Source organism: Impatiens glandulifera, chromosome 2 (assembly GCF_907164915.1).
Source record: "Impatiens glandulifera chromosome 2, dImpGla2.1, whole genome shotgun sequence".
Lineage (NCBI taxonomy): Eukaryota > Viridiplantae > Streptophyta > Magnoliopsida > Ericales > Balsaminaceae > Impatiens > Impatiens glandulifera.
Genome location: NC_061863.1, coordinates 53459384 through 53484517, shown reverse-complemented (window position 1 = coordinate 53484517; position 25134 = coordinate 53459384). Strand labels below are relative to the sequence as shown.

General features: G+C 28.7%; 1 long non-coding RNA gene across 2 annotated transcripts; it reads right to left on the bottom strand.

The window, feature by feature from the left end:
* Positions 1-6044: 6044 nt before the first annotated feature.
* On the bottom strand, positions 6045-8254 carry LOC124928082. Of its 2 annotated transcripts, XR_007098451.1 has the most exons (4): positions 8112-8254; positions 7199-7303; positions 6188-6238; positions 6069-6101 (listed from the first exon to the last, which is right to left on the bottom strand). It is a non-coding gene; the product is annotated as an uncharacterized LOC124928082 (long non-coding RNA). The 2 variants fall into 2 exon arrangements; XR_007098450.1 differs by lacking the exon at positions 6188-6238 and having other exon boundaries at positions 6045-6101.
* Positions 8255-25134: the final 16880 nt, after the last annotated feature.

Below are 25134 nucleotides of genomic sequence, written 5' to 3'. Positions count from 1 at the left end.
CCCTTCTCTTCTCTGCTTATTTTTTATTTGATCCTATGGGCTGGGCCTAGCTGAAGAGCTGGTTCTGACTTAGCTGGACTGGACTCCAAGCTTACTTTTTTTTATCATATAATTTTTAATTTTTAATCTATTTAAATTTTAAAATTATAACCAAAAAAAATTTATAAGTCAAATTTTCATTCAAGTGTAATTTTAGATTTTGATTTTTACAAGATGTATTTAAAAAAATTAAATAGAAAATCTTTTGATAATCTTTCCAGACTTTTATATTTTATTTATTTATTATTATTTATTCTATTTTGTTTATTTATGAAATGTTATAGTTAACAAAAAAAAAAATATTTCATTATTTCTTTTACTGTTTACGCAATGGGATTCATATGGGCGGCTTGGGTAGAGAGCTGGACCATTGAAATTAATATTTATTTTTATAAAATATTATTGTTTTTAATTAGTCTTATACATTTAAAACATGTTTAAATGTAATTGGTTTAAAAAAATTATATGATTCTGGACCAAAGAGAAACAAACGTATCCCCTTTCCAGGCCTTTGAGCCAGGTCAAACATTGGGCTGAATCAGATCAATGGGTCAGTGGATCTGTGAGCATTATTTTTCCATTTGTTTTCTTTTCAATTTATTAACTCAATAATTGAAATAAAACACAAGTATTTTATTTATAAATTATTTTAATTAATATAAATTTTTATATAAATATAATATATTCTTACATTTATAATAGAAGTCTTAAATAATTTTGAAGTCAATTTCCCGTAAGAATTTCTCCAATATATACAAACTACATATAATAATCTGCCTTAGAGTACCTTTTATTTATTTGTGTTTTATTTTTTATTTTGCTTTTTTCTTATTTTTTATTACTCTTTGTTTAACTTAATAAATAAAATATTATTTTATAAAAAAGGAAAAAGAAAAAGAAAAAATGTCAATAATTAAGATGATAGATGGTTATTTCATAAGTTTTGGTATTTATTATTTTCTAATCTCTGCAACAAAGCAAAATGAAATAAAATAAAATAATATATATATATATATATATATATATATATATATATATATATATATATATATTCAAAATACGAAAAATACACATTTCTATAAAGAAAGAGATGATAATGTAAAAAACGCATCTCTTTCTCACTAGCTTAGGGCATTTGTACCAGCTTCCCTATTTTGTATCCCTAAAAATAATATAAAATAATAATATCTCTATTTTAGAGAATCAAAATATAAATTATTCTACATCAGCTTACTTATCCTTATCCATATATCATTTAAATATTCATTAAAACAACCAACTTTTCAACCATCTCAACCACTTAATTACTTATTCATATATATTTAAATATTCATTGTTATCCATGAAAGACAAAATATATTATTTTATTATTTATGGATGCTACAGTAATACCTAAATATAAGGATTTACTGTTCATCATCCCTAAAAAATTTTAAGGATAGGGAATTTGATAAAGCATTTTTTTTACAACTTTTATATTATTTATCTTCATAATAGAGATAGAACACATTTTAAGGATTCTGCTACAAATGCCCTTATGTTTCCATCTCTATAATATATATATATATATATATATATATATATATATATATATATATATATATATATATATATAATTACAATAACAATAAAAGGTATTTTTCATTTTGATTTTGAAAATTTGTAGTGAAAATTTGAAAGGATTAATTTTGATTAGCGTATTCAACTAAATTATAATATATATAAGTTATTTGAATGATTAATTCAAGGTAGATTACTGACAAACCACGAAAGAAAGCGAGGCCTTCTGACTCCATTGGACAATTGCGACATTTGTTTTGGCGAAGTCGAAACTGTGCTTCACGTGTTAAGAGACTGTCCAACGGCTACCCGATTGTGGATACGCCTACTTCCTGCCAACCATGCAATGGGGTTTTTTGACCTCGATCGACTCACATGGTTTGTTTCAACTTAATTCTTTTATTTGTTTTGATTATTCATGAATATAATTTGTTAGACACTAATGTTTAATTTGTTAGACAAGTTTATTACATAAATGTTGGTCAAACTAACGTTGTATTCCACATATTTATTATTTATATATTAGTATCATGGCCAGGGACGGTCCTGAGATTTGGGGGCCTTATGCAAATTTAAATTTTGGGGCCCCTAAAATAGTAAAATTTTTTTTTTTTTAAATTTTAATTAATAAAATAAAATATAAATAATTAATATATTATAATACGAGACTAAAAAGGAGATAAAAAATGTATTTTTATAATATATATATAATATTAAAAGAGAAAAAAGAGGAAAAAATAATATTAATAATAAAATATTATTAATTATAAAAAATGGGGGCCCTATAAAAATAGGAGGCCCTATGCAAGTGCATTAGTTGCCTTACCCCAGGACCGACCCTGATCATGGCACACCATTAAATAAACACACAACTCTCTCACCCTTTAAACAAAATATGGGATTCCCTTGTTTTGGTAATCTGACTTGGCATAATTTCTTTTTTCACTTATTTTTGAAATTTTAATTGTATTTATTTGTACTTTTATAAGTTTTAATTAAGATTAACAAAAAAAAAAAAAAAATAACAATTAAAAAATTTGAGTGAACCATATATATATATAGACAAGCATGAGCTATAATATTTTGAGTGAGTCAAAGCACGACTAGACACACATAAAAATGGGTCTCGACACGACATCACGACATGATTTGGCCGACACAATGATCAATTCTAGTCGACACAACACGACACACGTGTTAGCACTCCACGACAAATTAAAAAATGACGAATGGAACCCTGAAACAAAAAAAAAGAAAAAGAAAGGGGGATAGAGGGGTTCTAAGGGGGAAGAGTTCAGTTCTTGAAGTTGTTGGCAGGCAGTTGAGCAGAAGTGCAGAACGGCTTGGACTTGGAGGATTCAGTCAACGAATTAGGATTCCGAAGAGAGGGAGATCGGTTCTTGGAGAGAGCTTCAGTTGAGGAGCGTCGAGGAGGAGAAAGCCTTTGACGAAAACGAGCTGCGAAGAAGAAGCACATGAACTTCCGACGACACTTTTGATTGATCCAATTACTCAGTATCATTTCTTCTATTCGCTACTCAGGAAACATTCTCAACTAATGAAAGCGTCGTCTATTTGATGATTGAGGCATCGGTTTTGTACACCGATTACAAGTTTATTCTTCCATTTCATGTTTATTCTTTCTTTTGGCTTCATTTCTGTTGTGATTTGGTTAAATCCTCCTGGCTGGTAGAATACTCGATTAGGCTTAGGGTTTAGATTTTGTCGGCTGAAAAGAAGATCAGACAGATTGTTTATTCAGCTGTTCTTCGATTGGTACGTATCTCATATTTGAGCAACGGAAAGCGACTCCGGCGTATAGGCGAACCCCAGGCGATTACACGAACTGTTGTAGTGAGCGCAGTTGCGATCTGGAAGAAGAAGATCCAGCCGGCGGCTTAAAGAAACCACATCGATCTATTTCTCTTTGAGATTGAGACTCGTCTGGTTCAACATATGAACTGCAGTGGGAAGAAGATGGAATCCAGATGCGATGAATGGACCAGCGAAAGATTCGTCTTAGAGTGATCTTCGATCTCAGAGAAATCGCCTGGCCGGGGGAAGTCGCCGGAGACGAGGATATTTTGTTATATCCGATTCCTCCAACTTCTTTCGAAGTTGCAAAGAGGCCCTTGAGCCTCTTTTATTTTTAAAATAGCCTGAAACTTTAGTTTCGAATTAATTTATTAATTCGAATTAAAATAGTCCCTGAACTCTTTTTATCTTTTCAATTGAGTTCCTGTGGCTTTCTTTTCTTTTTATTCTGATTTAGAATTTAAAAAAAATCAAAATTAAAATAAACTTAAAGTCCTATTTGTTTTTCCTGATTTTTAAGTTGAAATTTGAAAATAGATCACTGATTTTTAAGTCTTTTGTAAGACGGTTCAATAGACAGTTACTTATATACAATTTTGGCCAATTTCTTTGATACAATCTATGGCTAGTTAGGTACTTATGCTTTAACTGATTCACTTTTCGAAGTTATGAATAAAAATGATTTATTTGTATTTTATTGGTTTACTTTCTGCAAGTGTTAAAGATTTAAAACTGCTATTGCTATTTGATTTTATTGGTGAACTAGAAAAATTTAATAGGTTATTGAGCTATAACATATTGATGAATTTGTTCAATTAAAATTATTTATACAAACTGCTACTGTTTATGGTCTATTGTCATGTATTCGCTGACAAACTCATCCTTTATGATTCATCGATACATTACAAAAACATGGACAATTAGCGACACTTTTTACTGACAGGTTTTTCGACGAATAAATCATTTGCGACGGATATTCCATTATTAAAATAAAGTTTACAAATTAGCTCATCGGTAATCATCCGATGACTATTCAATCTGTCAGAAAATATTTGTGACGAATATTCTGACGTATGTTCAAATTTTTAGCGACTATTTTCCCAATAAATATGTCACATACTTATTATTTTCGACGAAATTTTCAACGGCCAATAAGATTTTTTTTATATTATTTCGGACAATTTAAATAAAATTGTAAATATTCTTTATTGCAATATTATGGCAATTTTTATTCCATTCAAAATTAATATTTATTTAATTATTTTATTATTATAGTGAGAAATGATTTTATTCTATATTAAATATTATTTTATAAAATATCAAAAATCAATAAAAAAAAATACATTGAAATTAAATATTTATATATCTCATTCTCAACCATGATTTATCACAAATAATTTAATACAAAGTTATAAAACACTAAAACACTATATTCAAATTACACGTTAAAAAATATCTTAATATCCAATCCAAATGCGTAATACTCATTAATAACCAGCAACAATATCAACAAAAAGATATAAATTAGATAATTATCTTCACATTATACTACTATTTAAACACAAAATATACCAAACAACCAAAGAAGTCAATAAAACCACATGATAAGAATACAAATAGTCATTTAAATAACTAAAATCAACACAAACAAAATATAACACCAACAAAAAGAATCAATAATGTCAAATGTCAAAGGATACAAATTAGCCAACTAGCCTCACAACTAAGAGTAATTAGTTATTTTAATGATTTGAAATCCAATATATATATCAAATTGCAAAAATAGTTTCAACTGTCTAATTATTAAATCATTAAACTAGTTTAAAATTAAATCTTACATTTACCAAGCTATGAAATTAATTTCAAAACAGTGAATACAAATTTGAAAATTCAAATCAATTTCAAACTATCAAACAAGCATGGTATAAAGTTCTTACTAACATAATCTAACGTATAGGATCAACTGCTTAATCTGATGACTATTGGAGTATGGTTGATTTTTTGTCTCTTACTAAATTGTTGTATTGACCTTTCTGAAACGAATTCTCGCCCTATTCGTCCTGATTTGACCAATTACACCTGTCAACATCTCAAATTAATGCTTATAATATCACGATTGAAACGCTCCGTAGAGTCGTAATTGGACGAGAAAATTCAAGTAGAGACGAAAGATTAGTATAGCTAATTCACCTAACTGAAGAAGAACACACGTATTGAAACCTGAGAATTTGGTTCATACATTACCGTCATTGACTAAACTTTTGATATCATGTTTGACTACTTTACAATTAGAATCTAAAACAATTATTTGTAGAATAATTGATCAATTGCAACGATAGAGGTTAATTTTATAAACAAAACAATTAAATTAAATAGTTAGTTGAAAAGGAAACTACTAGATTTGTGCAGTTTGAGAGATAGGGAGCTTCAATATCCCTAAAATATTTTATTAGAATTCATCTTTTTGCATTTGGTTCAATGTTCCACACTGTTGAGTCCAAATTTTCAGAAAAACAATTAATGTGGACCATGAAGGTGGAAATTTTACGAAAAAAACTAACTTAATTTACATTTCATGTTTACTAATTTACCATTGATTGTGTTATTTACCAATGATATGCTCTCTCTTGTCCTCTTCAAAAAGTGAAACAATTATCCTATATGGGTTCCATCTCTTCCTAAGCCTCCTGCATTAATGTTCAAATAGAATAGAATAAATGTAAGAATGATACTGATTTTTTTTATCTAATGTGAAACGACAATCAAATGCTACCATAAAAATATTTGTTGCGTAGCCAGTTGAACCATCATTGTTTGATATCACCTAGACAGACGTGTTACATTTAAACATGGGCAAAAGAACTGGTAATATGTAAAAGAACTTCTTAGAAGGATGATATGTTCATGTATTTACTCAATAAAGAAAAAAGTGTAAACTACAGCTAATGATTCTCTAAATTCCTAGAGAAAATTCAATTGATATATAGAACAAGATATTGCTTCACATTCTTTAAAGAGCAAAGGCTACCCAACAAGTATTTTAAACAAGCACAATATTTTAGGTCACAACAATTAAACCATTCCAACGCTTCTAAGAAGAAATTACAATTGAAATACAGAGGAATTCTTAATTTGTTGACAAGTGGAAGAAGAAGAAACTCATACCTTTGTTCATTTTTCTAGATCGTTGATTTAGTCCGAAGCTAATATGACAAGTATTAATATGTTATCTACAAATTCAGTTTAGACACCATCTCAACGTTATTTAAACAATTTCTAAAAATATTAAATAGAATAGAAGTTAGAGGATGACAGGACCTAACCATGAAAATACATTAAATACCATTTGAAAACACATCCTAGAGCTGGAACTGAATTTGGAAGAGTCAGCTTCGAAAATTTTCTTGAAAACCCTTTCTGTTTATCCAATTATATGAGATCATGACTTAATTAGACAAATATTCATAAATTTGTTGATTTTTAGCGTCCAAACTCAGTTTCAGCTGCTCTATAAAGTGTTTCCAAATGGGATTATATGTTTAATTTTCCCGAACAAGAAGAATTTGCATAAAAAACTAACACATAGTTGTTCTCCTCTGTTTACCACATCATAAAAGTAAGAATAGCAAACATAATAATAATAATGTCCTGGGAAACACAAATATTTCTCATTCCTACTAGACCTACATACACATTACACACCAAATTAAGTACAATAAATTGTTGGAAATTGCAATATATAAGGATTCCCACAATGAATAAAGAAGTTACAATAACAACCAACCTGGAAAATTGATCGCCCACTCGGATCGCCACATATCTTCTTAACGCCTCCTAGATCCACTATCCTAGTAGCTCTCTCCAGGTTTTTCCAAAAAAGAAATACAACCTATAAACACACAAAGCACCTTCAATTTTCAACTTCTTGTTGACCATGACAAACACGCACTTATAAATGTGAGACTCTTTATCAAACTCATCAATAAATCTGATATTCTTGTTGATTTATAGGCAAACAAAATTTTAGGAACTCCTTAATTGAACTGAATTGTCAACGAAATCTTAATATCCATACATTGGAATCAAACAAATCCATGAAAGTATCGATCAATCCAGTCATAAATTTGTACTAAGGTCGTAGAAAAAGTATTTAATATAAAAGGGGGGGACCTATCATCTAGTTAAAATTGAATTTTGTTGAACAATTATGATTTATAATAATAATCTAAACACATGTAAGTAGTGTCTGAGTTTGGTGCAGTTGATTCTCAAAAATAAGTCCAAGCTGAAAGAACCCTTGGTAATTAGTATCACTAGCGAAAACATCTCCTTTCAAAGTTTAATGGATCTTAAAGAGGATCTTGATGCATTTAAACTCTGTAGGTGAACCAAAACAGGGTTAAGTTTAAATGAAAATCCAACATAGAAAGAAAAATGGGCAGACTCTTCTCACCCAAGCAGACTATCCTTGGTTTTCATCAACATTATTATAGAGAAGAGACTTAGACTACTAAGAATTATGCGCAAATCATTGAAAGACAAATTCAGGACAACATAGGAAGCAACATTAGTCAAAACTGAAAACCTGGTGGAGGTTCTATATCAATGAGAACAACCCTTGTTCTTGTGCAATATGAGAAGAGAGTAGCAAAAGAAGCAGTTAGGTCTAGAAACAATTTCCCAAACAGCTTTATTACCTGATTCCGATACCTACAGACTTTACCAATTCAGACACAACTAACTCCTCGTTTCGGTCTCCGATGGTTCGTTCACTCCCGTTGTGGGAGGTTCATTTCTCTTCATTCCTCAATGTATAAATTACGCGGCGGAGAAGAACAAGGTTATAATCAGACTAACTAGGTTTGAAATCATTTAAGATTACCGATTTTGTTGCTCAATTAGAGGATGATCGATGGTAATTCTGCAACTCTAGCATCTACACACTTCCTCTTTACACTGATAAAATCGAATTTCTAACCCCTTCTGGAGTTCTATTGGTTGAAGAAGAAGATTGATCGCATACCTTGTCAATTATATAAAAAAGAGCTCTACCTCTTCCAATTGAGTACAGATAAATGACGAGCAATGCGATTCTCTCTCATTTATAATACAAGTTCGACTGGAATTTCGACGCCGGCCGTGATGGATCAATATATTATTTATTTAGGGTTTCGACAAAAATTTCGACGCCCAATATTATCTTCGTAACTTAACTTGCCAGGACCAATTTCTTTCACTCCCAATATTATCTACTTTATTTGCCACGGACCAATATTATCCATGGAATTTGTGACAGCCAATATTAAATATATTATTTATAATAAGGAAATATTTTATTTTATATATAAATTAATTTTATATATATCACTTGTAAAATTAATTAGACTTAAAATTTATATAAAAATAATAATTATATTTGACTAAGTAAAAAAATTAATTATATTTGATTTGTTTCATTATTTAAAGAAGATTTTATCTTATATATATATATTTGTTTAATTAATCTAATTTGTTATATATTTAGTTTATAATTATATTAGATATTATCAACTGATTTTGCTAAATAATATTAAATATTTTCTTTATAAATTAATTAGAGTTAATTTTATATAAAAAAATAATTAAAATAATTATATTATATTTATTTTATTATTTAAATAAGATTTTATCTATGAATTTCATTTTTGTTTTATAGTAGAAGATAGAGTGAAAATAAAGTCGAAAATAAAGTTGAATATAATGTCAATTTTTTTTTTGACAAATAATATAAATAAATATTTTTGTCAGAAATTTCATCCAAAATATATTAGTAATTAATTCACTAATTTTTAACTAAAAATTATCTTTTAATTTAGCAACATAATTAATCTTAGGTAAATATTTATATTTTTTGCGTCGGTTTATGTTTTTCGTGAATTATATCGTCGCAATATCTGTCGCATATTTTTGACGTTATTTATACGTCGCTAGTTATTCGTCGCTAATTAGGCATTTTTTTGTAGTGATAAGTCTGAATATAGATGTTTAGCTAAGAACCGAATCAATCTCACCCACAATTACCCAAATGCCTATTACTTTTAGACCTATCTCAAGGCTCTTCTTCTGAAAATCTTTTGTGTTTAATAATCTAGTATATCCTTGTGGTTTCTGTACAAGTTAAACAACATTTTTGTTGTGAAGTAGAGTTTTAGGCTACACAAATGTTTACATCAAGTATTAATTATTGTTGGCATTTCAGATCAGAATGTTAGGAAGGCCGGGTACAGTGTTTGGTCTTACTCTCAGAGTAGCGCAGTGTGTATTCGCTTTAGCTACATGTGTAGTTATGGCTTCTGCTGACGGCTTCTCTAGAATCTCAGCCTTCGGGTAATCTTCTTTATTTATCTTCTGATAATTACATGAATGTGAGATTGCATTAATTATATCTAGTACTGTAATAATAAATTGGTTGGTTTCAGCGCTTTAGCTCTATTAATTGCGGTTCAAACTCTGTGGAGCTTTCTGCTGATATGCATTGATATTCATGCTCTAAGGTTGAAGATAAATATGCGAAATCATATCCATGTAGTCTTCTGTTTAGCTATAGGAGATTGGGTAATAATTTGTTTATTTCCTTATTCAATCTTTTGATAAGGCAGGTCTAATTCAATTGTAGTAAAAAATATGCAGGTGATAGCTCTACTATCACTTGGAGCTGCTTCCTCGTCGGGAGGAGTGTTGATTATGTATTCAATCGACATGAACCTTTGCGATTTAGGCCAGCATTTGGCGTGTTCAGCATTTCAGACGGCAGTAGGTTTGGCTTTCACCGCATGGCAGATATATACTTTTTGTTTGGTGAAGATGGGTCATAATGAACTTAAAAAATGGATTCAAGATACATTTCTATTGTTTTTCTTGGATGTTAATTTTGTGGTTTCATCCTTTAAAAAAAATCTAAATTTATTGAGATTGAATGATTTGTAGATCAAATTGATGCTAACTATGAAATTGTCAATTTGAGGAATTAACACATTTGCATTGATTCAACATTTATTTAAAAGTTAGAACTATAAATTCAGAAACATTCTTGTATTTTGATGCTTGAAAATCAATTTATACCTTGGGATTTGATTTATGATGAATTGATCATGATATGATATGAAGCTCAAAAGTTGATCAAAATGATATACAAATTTGATACTAGAATTAAAGCTAGAAGTCTTTGAATTATTTGAAATTCCACCAAAAATCAATTTAAACTTAAAATATAAATAATAAAATAAAAATTATAACTCTAAATGTATATTTTTAATTAGTTTATATATAATTATATTTATAAAATATAAATGTTATTTTTTATTTATTCACAAAAATAAATGTATAAAGGAAGTGGGGGGAAAATGAACCCCTTAAAAAATGGATCCAAGATACATATGGATTGTTTTTCTTGGAGGTTAATTTGTGGTTTTATTCATTAAAAAGATCTAAATTAATTGAGATTGAATGATAGCATCAAATTGATGCTAATTATGAAATTGTCAATTTGAAGGAATAACACATTTGAATTGATTCAACATTTAATTAAAAATTAAAACTATAAATTCAGAAACATTCTTGTATTTTGATGCTTGAAAATCAATTTAACATCAATTTATTCTTACTATTTCTTTCATCATATATTATCATTTTAAGTAATAAACTACCATTTTTTTTTAATAATTATTACAATTTTTTGTTAAATATATCATCAAATAATATTTAAAGATTCTTATAACTCATATTACTACCTACATATTTTTTAACTTTTAAATATGTTAAAAATATAATCAATAAAAAATATAAATATTAATATTTAAATTATAAATAATTTAAAATTTTAAAAATAAATAAATAAATAAAAGTAATATCTAAGAGAATTATTAGGAATTCACATTTCTATTTATATAATTTATTTTTTATTTTATTTTTATTTTGTTTTTATTTTATTTTAATTAATATTTTATTTTAGTATGTTTAATTTTAATTATATATTATATTTATAAAATTAAATAATTAATTATTTAAATAAAAATATAAATAAATTTATAGAGAAAGTTAATATAAATGTGAGTAGGTTAAATCATGTGACTAATTTTGTTTATGTCGTTTCGTGTGTATATACTCATGCTCGTGTCGTGTCTATACTTGTGTTGTGTCCGTGTCGAGTCGTGACCATGTTACGATCGTATAAACTCATAATCGTGTCGTGTTCATGTTGTCTCATGCTTGTGTCGTGTCAACGCACGACCCGAATGAGATAATATTATATGGTGTCGTTCTGTACCAAGATCGTGTCGATCCGTGTTGATTCAACACATTGCTCAACTTTAAATAATAAAAAATAGATCCAAGATACATTTCGATTGTTTTTTTTTATGTTAATTTGTGGTTTTATTTCTTAAAAAATCTAAATTAATTGAGATTGAATGATAGCATCAAATTGATGCTAATTATGAAATTGTCAATTTGAAGAATTAACACATTTGAATTGATTCAACATTTAATTAAAAGTTAAAACTATAAATTCAGAAACATTCTTGTATTTTGATGCTTGAAAATCAATTTAACATCAATTTATTCTTACTATTTCTTTCATCATATATTATCATTTTAACATAACTATTAAAGTATTAAACTACCAATTTTTTTTTATAATAATTATTACATTTTCTTTTTAAATAGATCATCAAATAATATTTAAAGATTCTTATAACTCATGTTACTACTTAACATATTTTTTAACTTTTAAATATGTTAAAAATATAATCAATAAAAAATAAAAAATATTAATATTGAAATTATAAATAATTTAAAATTTTAAAAATAAATAAATAAATTAATAAAAGTAATATCTAAGAGAATTATTAGGAATTCACATTTCTATTTATATAATTTATTTTTTATTTTATTTTAATTAATATTTTATTTTAATATGTTTAATTTTAATTATATATTATATTTATAAAATTAAATAATTAATTATTTAAATAAAAATGTAAATAGATTTATAGAGAAAGTTAATATAAATGTGAGTAGATTAAATAATGTGACTAATTGTGTTTATGTCGTTTCGTGTGTATATACTTATGCTCGTGTCGTGTCTATACTCGTGTTGTGTCCGTGTCGAGTCGTGACAATGTTACGATCGTACTAATACTAATACTAATACTAATACTAATACTAATACTAAAAGTAGTACTAGTACTAGTCGAAACACATATGAATCTAGTCGAAACACAACGATCTATTTCACTTTGAGATTGAGACTCGTCGGTTCAACATACGAACTGCAGTGGGAAGAAGATGGAATCCAGACGCGACGAATAGACCAGCGGAAGATTCATCTTCAGAGTGATCTTCGATCTTAGAGAAATCGCCTGGCCGGGGAAGTCCCGGAGACGGGGATATTTTGTTATATCTGATTCCTCCCACTTCTTTCGAAGTTGCAAAGAGGACCTTGGGTCTCTTTTATTTTTAAAATAACCTTAAATTTTAATTTCGAATTAATTTATTAATTCGAATTAAAGTAGTCCCTGAATTTAAAAAAAAAATCCAAAATAAAATAAATTTAAGATCCGGTTTGTTTTTCCCTATTTGAAAAACAATTTTAAGTTGAATTTTGAAAGGAAATCACTGATTTTTAAGTCTTTTGTAATACGGTTCAATAGACAGTTATATACAATTTTAATGTGACTAATTGTGTTTATGTCGTTTCGTGTGTATATACTTATGCTCGTGTCGTGTCTATACTTGTGTTGTGTCTGTGTCGAGTCGTGACCATGTTACAATCGTACTAATACTAATACTAAAACTAATACTAGTCGAAACACATATGAATCTAGTCGAAACACAATGAATTGCATCCTAAAGTCAGCAAAATCACATTTTAAGCATCTCGTAGATGACAAAATAGAATGCAATAACAAAACATCGTTTCTGAATCCATATCCCTACAGACCAGAATTACAGATGAACGAACACAGATCGACTGGCTGAAGATCAAGTTAAGTCAGAAGTGAAGAGATCCATTTCCACGAATTGATCTAATACTAATACTAACAAACGCCCATAGAACGACGACAGAGGCGTGAAATACGACGAGGAACCCGACGACAAGTACGCGCGGGAAGGTGACGAAGATGTCCCCGGGTGCAGAGACGGTGAAGACGGAACTAGATCGGGGGATACCTCGATCATCTCGACTGGTGGTGGTGGTGCTGCTGCTGACCTCGATCCTCCAGCAGCCGTGACGAAGAATCGGTACAATCTGACTGCTGATAGAATCAGCAGCAGTAACATGAAAATACCGAAAAAAATACATATGAAGATCACGAGCTGGCTGTGAGAAAGACCTTGTGGATTCATTTTCAAACAAATCCAATCTTTTTTTTCCTTCTTTCTTTCTCATTCTCTCTCCTCACTTTCAACCTATATAGAAAAAATTTATAAGTTAGGTCTCGTTTGTTTTTCATTCCATTCTTGGTCCCTCTTCTCCATTATACCGCTTAATTCATTCACCAAAAATACTAAAATACTATTTATAAAAATTTGTGTCAGAAAAACTAGTTGAAATTCGTGTTAGATTTTCAATCGTGTCGTGTCGTGTTGAAACTCATTTTTATCTATATCAACGAACTTTTTCGTGGCATGTTAATTAATGTGTCGTGTCGACTAAAGTCGATCATTATATCGGCCAAATTAATTATGTCGTGTCGAGACCCGTTTTTATGCGTGTCTAATTGTGCCTTAACCCGTTTTTATGCGTGTCTAAGATGAGCGATCCTTCTACTACAAACAAACATGACCACGTACGTACAATATTAATTATGGAAACGAAACGAAACTCAGCAGCAGCGACAACTAGATACAATACAAACAGACTAAACTTGAGAGACGAAAAATAAAAATTACTTCAGATCCATATCACTACAAAGATCAAACGCCCCTAGAACGACGACGGGGGCGTGAAATGCGAGGAGGAACCCGACGACGAGTACACGCGGGAAGGTGACGAAGATGTCCCCGGGTGCAGAGACGGTGAAGACTAATTGTGTTTATGTCGTTTCGTATGTATACCCATGCTCGTGTCGTGTCTATACTTGTGTCGTGTCCGTATCGACTCGTAACCGTGTTTCGATCGTATAAACTCATAATCGTGTCGTGGCCGTGTCGTCTCGTGCTTATATCGTGTCAACCTAAGACCTGAGTGAGATAATATCGTATCGTGTCGTTCCGTACAAATATCGTGTTGAATCGTGTCGGTTCGTATTTAGCTAACCCATTGCCCAGCTCAATATTGAGGATTACTATAAATGTGGTCCTAAAATGGAGGAGAAATTGATGCGAAGTCATTTGGAGTTTCTTTAGAGTCCTTTATGCACTTTGAAGGAGTAAGTATACTAGACACCTCCACATCTCCAAATTTAATACAACTTTACTAACCAAATGGTACTCTTTCACACAAGAACATGGTAGCATGTGGACATGTCTCTACAGAGTTATTCACTAAATCATTCATCAACCATGAAGATCAGGGATCTAATGTTGACATTTGGAAAGATAGACGACGAAGCAAAATGAGCATATTATAGTTCGAATTCTTATCCTTGTGAGAGTAATTACTTGTCAAAGGTCTCCGAAAACCTTATATTCAAACTAAATTCACAAGGGTAGATTAAGCGACAAGAATCTTACCTAAAAAGTTAAATACTTTAAATTCAATTTGATTAAAAATGTCTGAGTTAAAAGTAAATAATGTTAGTAAGACTAAAAATAAACCCGGAGTAAAAAAGTAGATACATCAACTTACTTGGGGACATTATTTATATATGTTATGCCTCAAATAATGTTGTCAAAAATAAAATTTGAATTAAGAGCTTCAGAGTGCATCATTATTTTTATAAATACAAGTTAAATATAAATATCATTAAGAAAGATCACTTGTCACAATTTTTACAATGTCTTTTTCGGAAACTATCCAAGTTTTGACTATTCCAAAATATTTTGCTCCTATAGATAAACTTAGCCTTAATTTTTTTCATATTATTAAAAATAGATTAAATTTTGTTATTTGCTCTCTTGATTTTCCATACATGGGCATATGGAGATTTTTTTTTTATTTGTAACGTGCTAATTAATCTTGACTTGAAAAAAGCTAATTTTATGAGTTATATAATTTTGTGCTAAAATAATATCGTATATAATATGATATATTTAAGTATAACAACTAAAAAAACAAAAAAAAACATGAGTATTCATTTTACTAAAAAAACACAACAAGATTAATTATTTGAGGACAACAATAAAAACATAAACAAAAAAATGTTTACCAACGAATTCGCCTAACATAAAATCTAACTCTAACGAGTTCAAAATATTTAAGAAGTTGAATGAGTTCACCGACCGTGTCTATCGATTTTTCAAATAGATCTCTCATATAATCGTAGTTATATCATTGTGCCCAGGGGCGGAGCCAGGATGAAAAGTTACCTGGGGCTGACTCCAACTTGCACCTCGGATTTAACTTTCTATATTCGGTTTTTTTTCATGTAATTGATACAATAAATTAATAAATTCAAACATATAAAATAAAAGATGTATGAACATTTACTTTATGAAATTATGAAAGAAAATAGTACATTCAAAACATTTAAAACACACATTATTGAAGTTGTGCCCTTATATTCTTTTTAGAATAAAATTCTTTAATTATTGTATCATTATCAATGTTTTCAGACAACTCTCGTTCAATATAGACGATCATAGAATCTGTTAAAAACTCTTCTTCCATCTTGTTATGAAGAGTTGTTTTCACGAGCTTCATAGCTGAAAATGCTCGTTCCGTTGTTGCTGTAGAAACGGGAAGAGTTAAAACAAGACGAATCAACCTGTCAATTAAATAAATATATTAGTATAAGTAAACAATATAACTATATTTCATAGATTATAACAAATGATAAAATTATCTATCGATCAAATTGTAGGTTTTTGACTTATTTGTCTCAACTAATCTTCGACATAATTCAGAAATAGTTGATAAATTCTGAAATCTTTCATTGACGGGCATGTCAAACTCATAGTGAGCCAATTGTGTTCTCAAGTGGTGCAAATCTTGTGCATCAAAATCTAGATGATAGAATTTCTCAGCAAGTTGATAGATGTGATCAACATTAAGAAGTTTAAAGTTGTCTTTAGGTTCCAAAGCACCACTGAGCGTAAGAAGTTCGACTGCCTCGTCCTTGAATCTACTATTGAGCTCTTCAATTTGAAAATCTATTGCAGCAACAAATACATCAAATTGATAGTGGTGCTTAACTGTAATCGAATCCTTTTGTTGACAAGAACGACTTCTACTAGATATGCTCAAAAGATTTGATGAATGTATTAAACGTTTAAGAAAAAAAGAATAATTGTGGGCATCTTTATAAGAAAAACTATAATATATTATATAATATAATATAATAATATATTATATTATATTATATAATATAATATAATAATATAACAATAACCGCCGGATGTTTTTTAATTTAATTGGGTGGAGCCCACCATAATCAAAAAATATTTTAACCGATTGAAAAGTTTGATATTCTTTAGAGGGACTTTTATTTACTTTGTTTTTTTTTTTAATTTCATCGGGTGGAGCCCACCATAATAAAAAAAATATTTTAATAACTTGGGTGGGGCTGGAGCCCACCCTAGCCCCCTTGGTGGCTCCGCCCCTGATTGTGCCGTTGTACAGTAAACGCATTTGTCGACCATGATGATTAAACGTTATAGGTTCCTTTTGAATCGAATATATAATCCACCAGAAAAAGAAAAAATAACTATAATTTAATTAATTGGGCAACCAATGTATCATAATCCTTAGTCATGGCAATGTTACCCCGAAGGAACCGAATTCGGTTCAGGTTCGAGTAATTAGTTTGATTTTCAGTTTCGGCTAATTTTAGGTCGGAACCAATCGGTTTCGAGTTCGGTTCAGAGTACCCGAAATAAATTTTGATAATTAAAAAAAAAATTGGTTCTCACTGTTTGCCATTCGGTTCCTACCTATCGGCTACTGCTGGTCCATTAGAGAAGAGACGAGGAAGAAGACCTTTTTAATATATATTTTTTAAAATATTATTTATTTATATATTATATAATATATGACTGTATATTTTATTTTATTTAATATCAAATTTTTAATTTTTTTTATTAAATATTTATTTTTAAGTCTAATACATGAATTGTTTTTTTAATGTATCATCAAATATTTTAAAATATTAAAATTTTGTTCAAAACATATGTAAAAACTAAAAATATATTAGTAGGTTAAAATTAGTTAAATAAGTAAAAAAAAAAAATTAAATCGTGTCAGTATTCATCGGTTCCGAACTGATATTTCAAGTAATTTAAGTACTCGTTTTTTTCGAAGCAAATTTGAGTGTGGTTCAAATCCTCGAAACCCAGAAATTTGACTTGCCTAGATCCTAGATAATAATAGAATAACAACTTTTAATAAGAACAAGCCTATAATCAGTGAGACGTACCAAGATAAATATTGATGTTGTGAATGTGCACATAATATTGTCATTAAGAAATGATATGAAATCTCTAAGAAGCAAAATAATGAAAGAGAACAACACTCTTTCACTTATATCCACGTACCTTTATATTGAAATCGCTCAATATTACATAACACACCCACTCGACAATGATACGTCCAAATGCACGTGACCGTGCTTCCTTTGTCGGTTTGTAGAGCCTCTTTATCAATGGCGGATTCACGTTCTTCATGTCTGCCCGGTAAAAATAATTCATACTCTCTAAAGTCCATAACACTAACAGTCATATGTAGTCATTTTAGATTAAATTCATACTTTCGTGTCGTGTTATTCATGTCCACAAGTTTATTCGTGTCGTACTAACTCGTGTTTCGTGTTATTCCGACTTTATTATCGTGTCAACACAATCGTGTCTTGACACTCATGTTAATTATTTATTTACTTATATATATTAAATTATAATTTTAGTAAAACTTATAACATATTATTATATTATGACAGTTAAATTATTATCATATATTTTGTTTGAATGTTTTAATAATAATTAAAATTTTAAAATAATTTAAAATTTTAAAAATAATATGTAAATTAATAAAAATAATATTAGAGATAATTATTACGAGACTCAAATTTTTATTCATATTATTTATTTAATATTTATATTTAATTTTAATATTTTAGTATATTTAATTTTAATTATATATATTACATTTATAAAATTAAATAATTTATAAATTTAATGAAAATGTAAATATATTTAGAGAGACGTGAACATTTGATAATGTTAATGTAAAAGTGGATAGTTTGAAAAGAAAATGGGAGTGAAAGTGGGAAAGGTGGATAAAATTTATAAATATATATTATTATATTAATAAAATTAAAATTAAAATTATTATCATGTATTTATTATTTAATGTATTAATAATAATTGCAATTATAAATAATTAAAAAATTAATAAGTAATTAATAAGATAATATCAAAGAGAATTATTAATAGACTTACATTTTTATTCATATAATTTATTTTTTATTTATATTTTATTTTAATTTATATTATTTAAATTAATATATTATTTTAATATTATATTTTAATATGTTTAATTTTAATTATAAATATTACATTTATGAAATTAAATAATTTATTAATTGAATAAAAATGTAATAGGTTTAGAAAATGTTAACGTGGGTAACTTAGGTCATTTGACATAATTGTGTTTATGTCGTTTCGTGTGTATACCCGTACTCGTGTCGTGTCTATACTTGTGTCGTGTCCGTATCGACTCGTAACCGTGTTTCGATCGTATAAACTCATAATCGTGTCGTGGCCGTGTCGTCTCGTGTTTATATCGTGTCAACCCAAGACCCGAGTGAGATAATATCGTATCGTGTCGTTCCGTACAAATATCGTGTTGAATCGTGTCGGTTCGTATTTAGCTAACCCATTGCCCAACTCAATATTGAGGATTACTATAAATGTGGTCCTAAAATGGAGGAGAAATTGATGCGAAGTCATTTGGAGTTTCTTTAGAGTCCAAGTTTATGCACTTTGAAGGAGTAGGTATACTAGACATCTCCACATCTCCAAATTTAATACAATTTAATAACCAAATGGTACTCTTTCACACAAGAACATTGTAGCATGTGGACATGTCTCTACAGAGTTATTCACTAAATCATTCATCAACCACGAAGATCAGGGATCTAATGTTGACATTTAGAAAGATAGACGACAAAGCAAAATGAGCATATTATAGTTCGAATTCTTATCCTTGTGAGAGTAATTACTTGTCAAAGGTCTCCGAAAACCTTATATTCAAACTAAATTCACAAGGGTAGATTAAGCTACAAGAATCTTACCTAAATAGTTAAATACTTTAAATTCAATTTGATTAAAAATGTCTGAGTTAAAAGTAAATCATGTTAGTCGCACTAAAAATAAACCCGGAGTAAAAAAGTAGATACCCCAACTTACTTAGGGACATTAGTTATATATGTTATGCCTCAAATAATGTTGTCAAAAATAAAATTTGAATTAAGAGCTTCAGAGTGCATCATTATTTTTTAAAATACAAGTTAAATATAAATATCATTAAGAAAGATCACTTGTCACAATTTTTACAATGTCTTTTTCGGAAACTATCCAAGTTTTAATATTTTGCTCCTATAGATAAACTTAGCCTTATTTTTTTTCATATTATTAAAAATAGATTAAATTTTGTTATTTGCTCTCTTGATTTTCCATACATGGGCATATGGAGATTTCTTTTTTATTTGTAATGTGCTAATTAATCTTGACTTGAAAAGCAAATCCAAAGCTAATTTTATGAGTTATATAATTTTGTGCTAAAATAATATCGTATATAATATGATATATTTAAGTATAACAACTAAAACAATAAAAAAAACATGAGTATTCATTTTACTAAAAAAAAACACAACAAGATTAATTATTTGAGAACAACAATAAAAACATAAACAAAAAATGTTTACCAACAAACTCGCCTAACATAAAATCTAGCTCTGACGAGTTCAAAATATTTAAGAAGTTGAATGAGTTCACCGACCGTGTCTATCGATTTTTCAAATAGATCTCCCATATAATCGTAATAATATCATTGTGCCGTTGTACAGTAAACGCATTTGTCGACCATGATGATTAAACGTTATAGGTTCCTTTTGAATCGAATATATAATCCACCAGAAAAAGAAAAAATAACTATAATTTAATTAATTGGGCAACCAATGTATCATAATCCTTAGTCATGGCAATGTTACCCGGAAGGAACCAAATTCGGTTCAGGTTCAAGTAATTAGTTTGATTTTCAATTTCGGGTAATTTTAGGTCGGAACCAATCGGTTTCGAGTTCGGTTCAGAGTACCCGAAATAAATTTTGATAATTAAAAAAAAAATAATTGGTTCTCACTGTTTGTCATTCGGTTCCTACCTATTGGCTACTGCTGGTCCATTAGAGAAGAGATGAGTAAGAAGACCTTTTTAATATATATTTTTTAAAATATTATTTATTTATATATTATATAATATATGACTGTATATTTTATTTTATTTAATATCAAATTTTAATTTTTTTTATTAAATATTTATTTTTAAGTCTAATACATGAATTGTTTTTTTAATGTATAATCAAATATTTTAAAATATTAAAATTTTGTTCAATTTAATCTAAATTAGGTTTAAAACATATGTAAAAACTAAAAATATATTAGTAGGTTAAAATTAGTTAAATAAGTAAAAAAAATAAATTAAAATCGTGTCAGTATTCATCGGTTTCGAACCGATATTTCAAGTAATTTAAGTACTCGTTTTTTTCGAAGCAAATTCGAGTGTAGTTCAAATCCTCAAAACTCAGAAATTTGACTTGCCTAGATCCTAGATAAGAATAGAATAATAACTTTTAATAAGAAGAAGCCTATAATCAGTGAGACTTACCAAGATAGATATTGATGTTGTGAATGTGAACATAATAATAAATGTACCATGACAAAACTATTAGAGTAGATTTTCTGATTTTTATGAAAAAAAATTAATTATTTAACAATCTTTTATTTTTGTAATAATATATGGTAACTTACATATACAATTGAATAATTTAAAATTAAATTTATCAAAAAAAAGTAATAAAATTATGACGGATAGTCTATTGATTACTGAAATTTAATTAAGTTGAATAAATATATTCAAAACTATAGCCCGCGGTCTTAGTAGAAAATAATTCTAGCAAAATAAGAAATAAAAATCCTAAATTTAAACAATTTTTTATGAGTAAATTAACTAACTCATACTTGTTGATTAATTATAAGATTTGAATAACTAAAATAAATATAGAGAAAATCGCGGTCAATCCTACCTCGCTTAAGTCGGAAAAGAACCAAGAAAAAAAATAGTAGTTTGATTACATAAAATTTGAATATAAGTTCGATAAATATAGTTTTCATGATAATTATTTAATAATCGCGCTCAAATCATAACTCCCTTGTTAGAACATAGTTTTAAAATTGAAAAAAAAATAGTTTTTGAGTCCTCCCGCAATATTTTAACATTCTCTTTTGAAAAAACAAAAGAATAAATAATGGTTTTATTACCTGAATTTTTAATAAGTTCGTTAATATATTCAAAATGATAAATTTATATTGATCGGGCTCAATTATAAGAAAAAACGTGTTTGAATCTTTTTGATGATTTAACCTTTCTTGTTTTTCTCACAAAATTACATAGTCTTTTGATTACATGAAAATTATACGAAACCTTAAATTGCGAAACCGTTCATATATTTAGTAAAAATAAATGCAAAGAAAAAAAAATTTGAACATCACATTTTGTCAACGCTTGTTCGGAATTCCGTCTGACTAAGTGGGATACGGTACCCTACATTACCCTAATTTTCACTTTACTTTCGTCTTTTATTTTTAATCTCTTCTCCAAAATCAATCTGGACACTCTAAATCGATAGACCGATCTTATGAATCGAGAGAGAAAGCGGGGCAAATTTATTCAAACAAGGCCACCGCCGATGATTTAGTCACCCTCGTTAGGTCCCTGCCTCCAGAAATTATTACAGAAATCTTAAGCAGACTTCCAGTCAAATCACTTCTCCGATGCAGGTGCGTCTCCTTATCTTGGAATGCTTTGATTGCTGATCCCATATTCGTGAAGAAGCATCTCAAAGCTTCCTAGAATGAAGAACAACTTCTTATCAGATATTCTCAATGGGTTCGTACTAGTGATGTGAAATCCTATTACATCTCAGATGTTATGAATGAAGAATGTCCAACTGCATATTCATTAGATGTTCCAATCAAATCGTTCAAATCTGATCTATGGATGATTGGCTCATGTAATGGGCTAGTTTGTGTAGTTATTGATCAAGCTGAGATACTTTTATGGAATCCATCGACTAGGAGATCTAAGAAACTTCCCAGTTGCGGCTATAAAGAGCGTGCAAGTCAGTTCATTGCATATGGGTTTGGCTATGATGAACGTAATCCCGACTACAAGGTGATTGTTATTAACTGTAAATCAACAAATTTCACTGGCTTTTCTCAACTCAAATAAAGATTTACGGATTGAAGAGTGGTTCATGGAGGAAGGTTAAGAATTACCCTCAATTTTGTCCGTTGGGTGATATCGGCATGTTTGTGAGTGGATCACTTCACTGGAGAGCAAGTATGAAGACAGAGATCGATAATTATCAAAGTATCCTCACTTTCGATTTGTCCGAAGAAACCTTTTCTGAAATATCACAACCCTGTTTTGGGGAAAGGATTTTTGATTCTGTGATAGGGGTTTTAAGTGGATGCCTCTCTATGCTTTTTAACTATGGTGGGAAGAAATTAGACTTGTGGACTATGAAAGACTATGGAAAAACTGAGTCTTGGACTAAGTTGTTTTCATTACCCTTTCTAAAGAGTCGAGTGAATTTGAATTTCCAGTGTTTTAGACCATTGTATATTTACAGGAAAAATGAAATTCTTATGGTGATTGGAGAAAAATTAGTGTTGATTCATGTGGAGAGTAAAGTGGTCACAGTTTGTTATCCCCACATTGAGAATGTACACAACCGTTGTCTTGAAGGTCTCACTTATACGGAGAGTCTAGTCTCGCCTTTTTCCGAATGATGCCACCAACAATAGATCAGATGATTGATGAAATGGTAAAAGATTATTTTTACTTAGATTCTTTGCCATTTAATTACATTCAGTTTAACCAAAAAAAATTGTATTTTACTTAATTCATATAATTTGTGTGCTCTTTAGAAAAATGAGTTTTTATTTGAAGTTTAAATGATCTATGTTGTATTTTTGCAGGGGTTAGTAAAATATGTATTAATATGTGAACTAATCCAATCATTAAAAAGTTATAAAATGGTTTGGAATAAAATTTACCATTTATCACATTGTACACGGACCTGGTTAAAATGGGTTGTTAGAGTCTTACAAGTTTTATGGGAAAATAGGCAAAAAGAAGAGTTTGAAATTTCTTACCCCTAGATAGATACTTGTATAATTCTATTTTCAATAATTAATGTTTTGCATTCTGTCTATTGTATTGTATGACAGACTTGAGCAAAAAGATGACATTTTTTTATCTTGTTCTTAATCTAAATTTATCTCATAAAGACTTGAAGATAGGTAGACATAACTTCATATAGTGTCAAAGTTAAGTTTCTTCCATGATCACTTAGTGTGTATTGGACTAGTATGACGTTTTATTTATCTTCTTACAATATATAAGTTGTAATAATTTTAATATTGGTTGTAAGAGTGTTAATTTGGAAAATATGATTATTATCTGATAGAGAATTTATTGGATTAAAAATTTATAATTGAATTAACATTATATCTTTGGGCTCAACTAGGTGTAAGTCTTTCTTTTATTCATTAATAGTGCGTGTGATCAATAAACTACATAAACTTTATGTTTTATTAGGATCATATTTGGCTTCTACTTCTTTGTCATTGATGAAAATCTATTAACTTACCAATAATGATGATTATCATTGATGAAAATCTATTAACTTACCAATAATGATGAGTGATTTCTTTGTTCCTTTGATATTGCAGATGAATTAGTGTTGCAGTCTGAATAGTTTCTAATTGAAAGAAGAAGACAAGTGAAGATGATGATGATGATAATAGTATTTGTTTCTTACAAAATGCCTTTTGAAAACAATGTTTACTTATGCTAAATGTGTTACATTTTCTTTATTGTTATAACTGTGATATTATTTTTTACTTTTTTTTGGACAACTTGTAAACTAAAATGTGTTTTTTATTTTCAATAAACTCATTCTCTTTATCTTAATAACATAATGATCCATTACTATGATTATTATATATAAACAATTTTATTATTTCCTTCTTTTTAATTTCTTAAGGTACAGTATAACAAAATAATCCTTGAAATATTACATATGTATACAAATTGTTTTGATAATTATTTGAAATATTAAGTTAGTAAAAAGTATATATGTATGATCTATGGCTTAGTACCAATTTTTTTGAAAATACCAAAATAGCTATTTGGGTCATAGAATTTAAATTATTTACTTTTATTTAAGGCTCACAATTTTAATTTTGCAATTTGAGACTTGAATTTTCAAAATTTGTACAAGTTTTAAGTGGATGTCTCTGC